Source organism: Rhamphochromis longiceps, linkage group LG23 (assembly GCF_057381845.1).
Source record: "Rhamphochromis longiceps isolate RC_006_pf linkage group LG23, R_longiceps_female_GT1.1, whole genome shotgun sequence".
Lineage (NCBI taxonomy): Eukaryota > Metazoa > Chordata > Actinopteri > Cichliformes > Cichlidae > Rhamphochromis > Rhamphochromis longiceps.
This window is the reverse complement of record NC_140578.1, coordinates 44,955,639-44,964,299: the sequence shown is the minus strand read 5'-3', so window position 1 is coordinate 44,964,299 and position 8,661 is coordinate 44,955,639.

The following is an 8,661-nucleotide window of genomic DNA, read 5'->3' as shown; positions in this document are numbered from 1 at the left end:
GTCTGCTTACAAAGACACTTTGAAACTCTTATCAGAATGTTTCCTGTCCTACTAGGATGGATCAAACTCTGGACCTTTGTTGTGGATCAGTGAAGGATGCTTAGAAATCCCTCCTGCTGCCTGAGCTTGAACATCATCAGCACTTTAACACTGAGCAGATGGACGTGGAAAAGGCCTTCTGTCTTTATCTGACTCAACTGTTTCCTTATGTGGGCTGAAGAAAACACCGTTGTAGACTGTATTTATATGAAACATGTATATTTAATGCATTTAATGTATTTGAACCATATTTAATGCATATTACAGGATGTAACAGCTGCATATGTGTCAACAATAATGGCTTTGATTTTGCCCCCTATGAACATTTCTGTAGCTCCGCCCCTGCAGCAAACGTGTGTGAGAGCAGCCACGGCCCGCTCCTCCATGGTTTCATTCACACTCATCTCATACTGAACACACACACTTTGTAGGAATCATCAGTACTTTGACTGTTTCTCAGGTTAGCTTCAGGTTAGCCATTTAGCATTTCTCCAGTCTGAGTCACAGAGCGTCACATGACGTGACAGAAGCTGATTGGTCAGCTGCAGTGATGGTGGTGGAGCAGCATTAATGATGACGCTGTAGAACAACAGGAACACGGGGATATCAGACTGTTAGTGGGTTTAGTCATTCCTGCTGCACTTTGTCCTTCTTATTGAAGTGACCTGCTGAGAGCTCACACTGTTCTCTGTAGAAATGATGTCAGTCTGACTCGTCACATGTTTGGAGGCGTGTTTGATGTTTGCTCTTCTGGAAACTCTCAGTATCAAATATGGAAGATGCAAAGGAGACACGCTTCAGTCTGTATGGACCCATTTCTACATGTTTGTACATCAGCTTATCAAATCCTGTCTGCTGTCTTCATTTATTACTCTTCACCTGCTTCACTGTCACTGTGTGGGCGGAGCTGCCTGAGCCCCGCTGTTAGGTTTTGTATTGTTGATTGTCATTTATGCTTAGAAATATTTAACCATATATGAGTCTGCCTACAGGAGGGAGGTTGAACGTCTGGTGTCCTGGTGCAGCCACAACAACCTGGTGCTGAATGCCCAGAAGACAGTGGAGATTATTGTGGACTTCAGGACGCACACAGCTCCACTCCCCCCCATCATCCTGACTGACACCCCCATCACCTCTGTGGACTCATTCCGCTTCCTGGGTACCACCATCACCCAGGACCTGAAGTGGGAGCCCACCATCACCTCCGTCATTAAGAAAGCCCAGCAGAGGATGTACTTCCTGAGGCAGCTGAAGAAATTCAACCTGCCAACACGGACGATGATGCAATTCTACACTGCAATCATCGAGTCCATCCTCACCTCCTCCATCACTGTGTGGTACGCTGGAGCCACTGTCAGGGACAAACAGAGACTGCAGCGTGTTGTGCGCTCTGCTGACAAGGTGATTGGCTGCAGACTCCCATCTCTGCAGGACCTGTACACCTCCAGGACACTGGGGCGTGCAGCTCGGATCTCAGCTGACCCTTCTCACCCTGGACACAGTCTGTTTGACCTGCTCCCCTCAGGCAGGAGGCTCCGGTCCATTCGCACCAGAACCTCTCGCCATAAGAACAGTTTCTTCCCCTCTGCTGTCGGACACATGAACAATAACCGTATGACTGTTCCCACCACTAACACCCTACGCTGTGTTCACTGCATCATTCCATGTTTGGCACTGATCACCACCTGCACTCATGTATATATCATGTATATATCTATCTACTTAGCACTTTTAATTCTTATTCTTATTTTTATATTTTTATGACAGTATGTTTGCACTGAAGCACCGCAGCAATTTCCTAATGTTGTAAACCTGCTCAACATTTGGCAATAAAACCCTTTCTGATTCTGATTCTGATTCTGATGCTTAGAGGTGTATAATCAATTGTGTACTGATAGGATGTGTGATCTTTAGCAGGCTGCAAAGGCTTGGTGTGTATTCCACACTGGAATGCACGCCTACATCCTGGGAGCATGCACTCAAAAAAATCTGTTGTTGGATGAACACAATTTAATCATGGCACCCTTTTTGCACACAATTTAACCAAGTACAATAAACCCTTTTCGATCATGTCAAACCAACACATTTAGCATTTGGTGGTTTAATGTAATCAGATTACGTTGGATCAACATACTATACTTACATTGATTTGAAGTGATTTATTTAAGTATGTAGAGTGAAATTTGTTTTAATTCATTCTACACAATTTAAAAAGTTTAGGAAAACAGAATTAAATCTTGTTGTTTCAACAACTACTTTGTTAATCAAGGCAATGATCTCACTCATTTCAACCAAATTATTTCAATTAGATTTGTTTACATTTGTTACACATTTAGAAACCCACTACTTTACAAAAAAAGTCACAATCAGATTATGATAACATTATCTTTATTAACTGGATTTAGTGGACAATATAAAAGCTTACCATTTTTGTACACCTGCAAGCATATACTTCAAAAGGTAAAATGTTAGAATACTTATTTACATAGGTAATATGTTGGAACCAAAGCTTCCACAACTAAAAACAGATGCAAAATTTGCTCAATATATCGACTGCATTTTAAAAAATTAAACTAAAAGATAAAAATACATCTCCCACTTGGCAAGTTAAAACATGTGACAAAATCGAATTGTGTGAATTTGGAAAAATAAAATAAAATAATTAGAAATATTTTGGGGGCAATACAACAACAACAAAAAATTCCATAGGTGATGAAAATCTATATTTGTTTGGTGTATCTCATTGAAATAATTATTAGTTTGACCAATTTTTATATTTCTGTATTTATTTTTTTAATTTTGGTTGCAGTCCTCCACAGCTAGCAATATAGTTTTGCTGTGTTTTAAAACATGCTAGCAAGCAAAATGGAAACAATAATACAGTGAACTTAACAGGTGGCAGTGGTCTTAAACTTTACAGGACCTTGATACATAAACACAACATAGTACTTCTGTCAGTACTTCTGATCCATTTTGAGCCATCTATATAAGGACAAACAAAAATCATCTGCAGTGCTGTATAAAAGGTGAATTGCCCAACAGAGAGAATCCAAAAACTTAAAAAAAATGTTTTAAATGAAAGAAAAAAAATATAAACAACTCAAATATTAACATTATATATTGGAAATCACCATTGCACCAATGAACCATTCAAGACCTATCAGTCATTTTCAAGTGCTCTCACCCCATAAGCTTGTTTTTCAGAAACTGTACCTTTGAAGACAGCTTTTGTCCATCAAGATTTAAAAGTATCTTCTGGAGGACTTCAAAGGTGCATTTAAGTTCTGGTGGGTAGCTCAGGTTCAAACGGTATATGAGTCCAAACAACAGAGCACATGCTTGTGCAATGTTACCCAAATCAGTGTTAGCCTCCACACCCTCAATCACGACACCAACGTCCTCTGGGTCATCTTCAGGTTCAGCACCCTCCTTCTGGATGATGTACACCCCCATCACAGTTTGCTCCATGCAGCTTTTTGCCTCGCTGTCCGTATCCTACATGAAAAAGTATAAGACAACAAAGTAAAATTTAAGAGATTGTTTAAACAACTGTTTCTATGCTGTTCATAAAATCCAAGTAGTCAAAGTAATAAACAGAAAATTACACCACTAAAGTAGTTGTTAGTAATTACTCCAATACATAAATTATAAAATACACCTCTCATGTCAAAAGAGGTGGCATAATTGACCTCTCACCGGCCCCTCCCCCGAAAGGGCCATTGTCCAATTACACATTATAGCAACCGTTACTGTGTCTGACAAACATTAACCTCAAGCAAGATGGAGAAGCGGTGTGCCCACCGATATGCCGAGAGATTGTGTCTGGAGGAGTTGTGTTCTTTCCATTCACAAAGTCAAAAACAACGTGAATGGATTAAACAGTGTGTATGGCCCCATTCCCAGGTAAATGTACCGAACATTATGAAGCATGTCTGCTCGCACATTCGGGTACCCATTGGTGCGCAGAGGAAACCATTTGTTTGTCGGACGTAGCAAGAGTAACTTAGGGGGACAGGACTCGAGAAAAGGCTAACTCAGCTGCTAAAATAAAACAGGTATAGAAGTGTTAGTACTAAACAGCTCAAAGTTCATAGACATTTCTATTTACAAATACTGATGACCATAACAATGAAAAAACAACAGGACTTGTTTTAATCCAAGTACAGATTCAAAAGCAATATAGTCTTGATGCATGTTAAATGCATTGTATGTTTGTGTATCAAGTTTAAGTAGGCATAAATTTCTTTCCTTCCAATACCAAATTCCAGAAATTCTTTATTGCAACGCTTAATACTGTTTGGTATTCAAGACATCCTTTCCCCAATACCAGGTGTCTTGTTGCTAATCTCAAAATTTTAATTTTAATGATTTGCATTTGAGGCAACGTCACAATTTGTATGAGAATGTTACAGACAACATGCTGTCACAATGGCTCACCAAGTACTCCTTTATTAACTTCTCATAGTCTTCGTTTAGGTGGATGCACAAAGACTTCAAGATGCATGCTCGTCTGGTATGGATGTTGTCATGCTGGAGAGGAGGAGGAGATAATATGAGCCAAAACCAGTCTGTTTTTCTTAAAGCTAGGGTAATCAGTTAACTTGCATAATTATTCTTTAGGTTAGAATCTGGCATGTACCAATTGTTAAGCCGAAACAAAATTGACAACTTCATCTCCAAATAAAAGTTATTTTTGCTGCCTATGACAAAGTCTACTCAATCCTAATACAAACCTTGGAGATGGCAAGCATGAGACCTCTTATTTTCTTTCCACGTGTCCCTCCTTTGGTCAGAAAGATTTCCATTAAGCGTGGCGCGTATTGGTCAAGCTCGGCAAAGAAAGTAGATAGCAGAGGCTTTGTGGTGATTCGCAGAAACTCCTTCTCAATCTGCAATAGAGAACAAATACATTGATTAAAAACGCAACTGTATATTTCACTCACTTCACATCTAAGCTGACTAAAGCTGCTTTTAGAAGACCATGCAGACATCAGTGCTGTCTGTGTAGGACATGAATCAGTCTGTGTCAGATACTGAATTTGAAATTTCCACTAAAGTCACAAGTAAGAGGCAAGTGGAACCAAGATCTAGGCCATTTGCTTTTTGAAGTTTGCAAAGACTGCTAAATTGCACCAGTGGTAGTTCACTCTTTGCAACACAGTATGCTGTTCTAAACAGATTTTTCAGGTTTATTTTTAGTATATTATTTGCAATTGGTGTTTGTTCTGGGAAAGATATTGCAGACTGAGCAATAATCCATTTCTAATGGGGGCCTTTCTTAAAATGACTGGTCCCAGTAACAAAGGCGCTTGTCGACTCAGAAATCGAGGGAAAACCAACAACACACCCGGCAGAACATTATGTTATTTACACGGGTGCACATAAGTGGTCCGCATGTGCGCATTCGCTGTCAAAATAAAAGACGCGCAACAGATAAGAAGTTGCAACACACGTTTGCATCCATATAAAAGGCACTGTTTTTGTCCGCTAGAGTGGGATTTTCACGGCACATTCTGCACCACATCTGTGTGTTCATCATTTGTTTGAAGCCAGCTCACCTCCTGCAATCACTTTCGCGCTTCTTTTGTGGTTCGGACTCCTTCTGACATTTCTTTGGAGGTGGAGGAAAACCAAAGTAATTGCTTAAAGGAGCTTCTTCGACATATTTAAGAGTTCTAAACAAATATGTCCTCCTCCAGAAAATCTTATGTATGCAAACACGCGTTGCAACTTCTTATCTTGTGCGCGTTTTTTATTTTGACAGCGAATGCGCACCTGCGGACCACTTATGTGCAGCCCTGGTTATTTAGCTCATCATGTTGCAGCCACAGAAATTCTTTTGTCCATGAAACCATAAAGCTGCACTTTCTTTTTGCCTTATAGTCTGATTTGTCATAACTTTTCCGTTTTGTGGTAAGCTTTTCTTTGGCTGTCACTTCTTCACCCTGACCTGTCTTATTTGGCTAAGCAGAACTACAATTAATATCCTGCTGCTTTTACACACGCACTCACATAACACTCAGCGATTGTCTGCGCGATCAACCTCTCACATGTTTAAGCTGCGGGAGATTTCACTTGTCATGTTTGCATAGTAAGCTAACGATTGATAAGACGATGTCAGAAGAATTGGTGCACAAATTATCATCACTCACAGATCAGTGCTGTCGCTCTCTATACACAGGTCGCGCGATTGCAAAGTGAAAGCAAAAAACAAGCGCAAATTCAAACGCGATTTCAATATGTCACATATTGACAGTGGCTCACCGATGCCAATGACATAATTACCCAGCTACATTTCCGAAAGAATGCAGAAGCATTGACATATATTTTTCCTTCTTATGACAGCCCGACGGGCAGGGCAGAGATAGATTTTGGTAGCCCGACTGGAAAAATCGCTAGCCCTGGGACGTCGGGCTAGCCATTTTGCGAGCCCTGTACAGTGTTTCAATAATTGTACCTACTACTCTCCCTGATGGAACAACGCTTGCACTGCCACATACAAGTCACTGAAAGAAAAAAAGAAAAGCAGTTTTAAGGATAGTTTTATTGGCACCTTTTTTTCACTTTGATTAAATCATAAAACTATCATAAAAAATATATGATGGTAAAAGGCTTACCATGTATTAAAGAGGAGGCACAAACAATCAGAAAAAGGGGTCAGCTTTCTTTGTGGTGTTACTATGGTAAAGAAAACAGAAAAAATTATTTTATAAAAATTCCACAGTGGATTTTTTTTTACTTTGTTGCAAATGTATAAAAAAAAATACAAATACATATAAATACCTCTTGCAATATAAAATTCACAGATAAATATCCAATCTGTTGCCAAATGTAATAGCAGTGTTTCACACTATGCAATAAAGATGCTGGTAGTTGCGGTAAAGGTCCCACAGGCAATTTTCATAACTATCCGCCATTGCCTTTTCCTCTGACCTCGTGTTTATGCTCTTTTTCCCATGCACTAGCATCAAGTCAATTCGAAGGATGCAGCCCCTGAATTTGGACACAGCTAATATTTAGCAAATCGCGCATGCTAGTTTAACTTGCATTACTGTGAGAGGCCGAATGCTTAAAATAAAAGGAGAGAGAAAGAAAGAAAGAAAGAAAAAATGCAAATGATAATAAAAAAAAGTGAACAAAGACCATGTCTTGCAATAACCGTCATTTAAAACCAAAGTGAATGCTAACAGAGCTAGGTAGAAGTTCAATGAGACAACCATACTAGCTTTAGCTAACTTCATTTACTTTGAAAGTGAATTACAAACGTGTTAAATATTGAATTAAACATATCAATAACCGCTAAAAACACTATAAGACTAACTGCAAAAACGGGTAAAAAAAAGAAAAAAGAAAAACAATGAAGTGGAAATGCTAATAATAGTATAAATATACCCAGAGCGGATTATAAATCAGGTATTAGACGGTACCGATTGGCACCGTCTAATACCAGATTTTCACTGTATTTGCTCCACTCCCGCTGTCTAATGACAACTTACACATTTGGAATTAAAAACATTGTTAAACAATTAATGGACAGAACAACTTCGTTTGACTAAGATATTTTGAGTTATTTATTACTTACCTGTATTGTGGAAGATTCCGCAGAGGGAAATGGCAGTCCACTGAACACATATAACTTCTCCGCGTTCCCGCCTCTTCACTTTTGGGAAGTTTGAGCATGCGCACTAGGCATCGGTTTTAGAGTTGTTGATTTAAAATAATTACATTTAATTGAACTGAAGAATGCAAATCTAGTTCATTAAACTTTTTGTTATTTTATGTTAAACCAACAACTGATAATGATTTAAAAACCTAAACTCAATATGTTCATGTTAAATAGACAAATGTCTATTGAATTAATCAAACAACTGCCTTAGTTGACTTTTTTGAGTGTGGGAAGAGGTCGTACCTTGTTTTATTGTTTTATGGCAGGATAAACGTGGCTGTATCTGTTTTATGCTAAGTGCCTTTTGTTTAGATGAACTGTTGGACTTCCAGACCAGCAGGTTTAGGGAAGTCATTTATGGGGTCACACTCTGACCCCACACACACACACAGTATTCTTTGTTCACATGTATACCTATGTAGACGTCATATGTTAATGACCCTATGCATATTCATGTAACCACAATAAAAGGAGTGCTATGGGGAACGACACTTGGCTCCAGGCAGGTCTCCCTCATGCATAACTTTCTGCTTCTTAATTCAGATCAAACTGAGGTTATTGTACTCGGCCCTGAAAATCTTAGAAATATGGTATCTAAGCAGATTCTTACTCTGGATGGCATTACCTTGGCCTCCAGTAACGCTGTGAGGAACCTTGGAGTCATTTTTGACCAGGACATGTCCTTCAACGCACATATTAAACAAATATGTAAGACTGCTTTCTCCCATTTGTGCAACATCTCTAAAGTTAGAAATATCCTGTCTCAGAGTGACGCTGAAAAACTAGTTCATGCATTTATTACTTCCAGGCTGGACGACCGTAATTCATTATTATCAGGATGTCCAAAAAACTCCCTGAAAACCTTCAGCTAATCCAAAATGCTGCAGCAAGAGTCCTGACAGGGACTAGAAAGAGAGAGCAGATTTCTCCTGTTTTGGCTTCCCTTCATTGGCTTC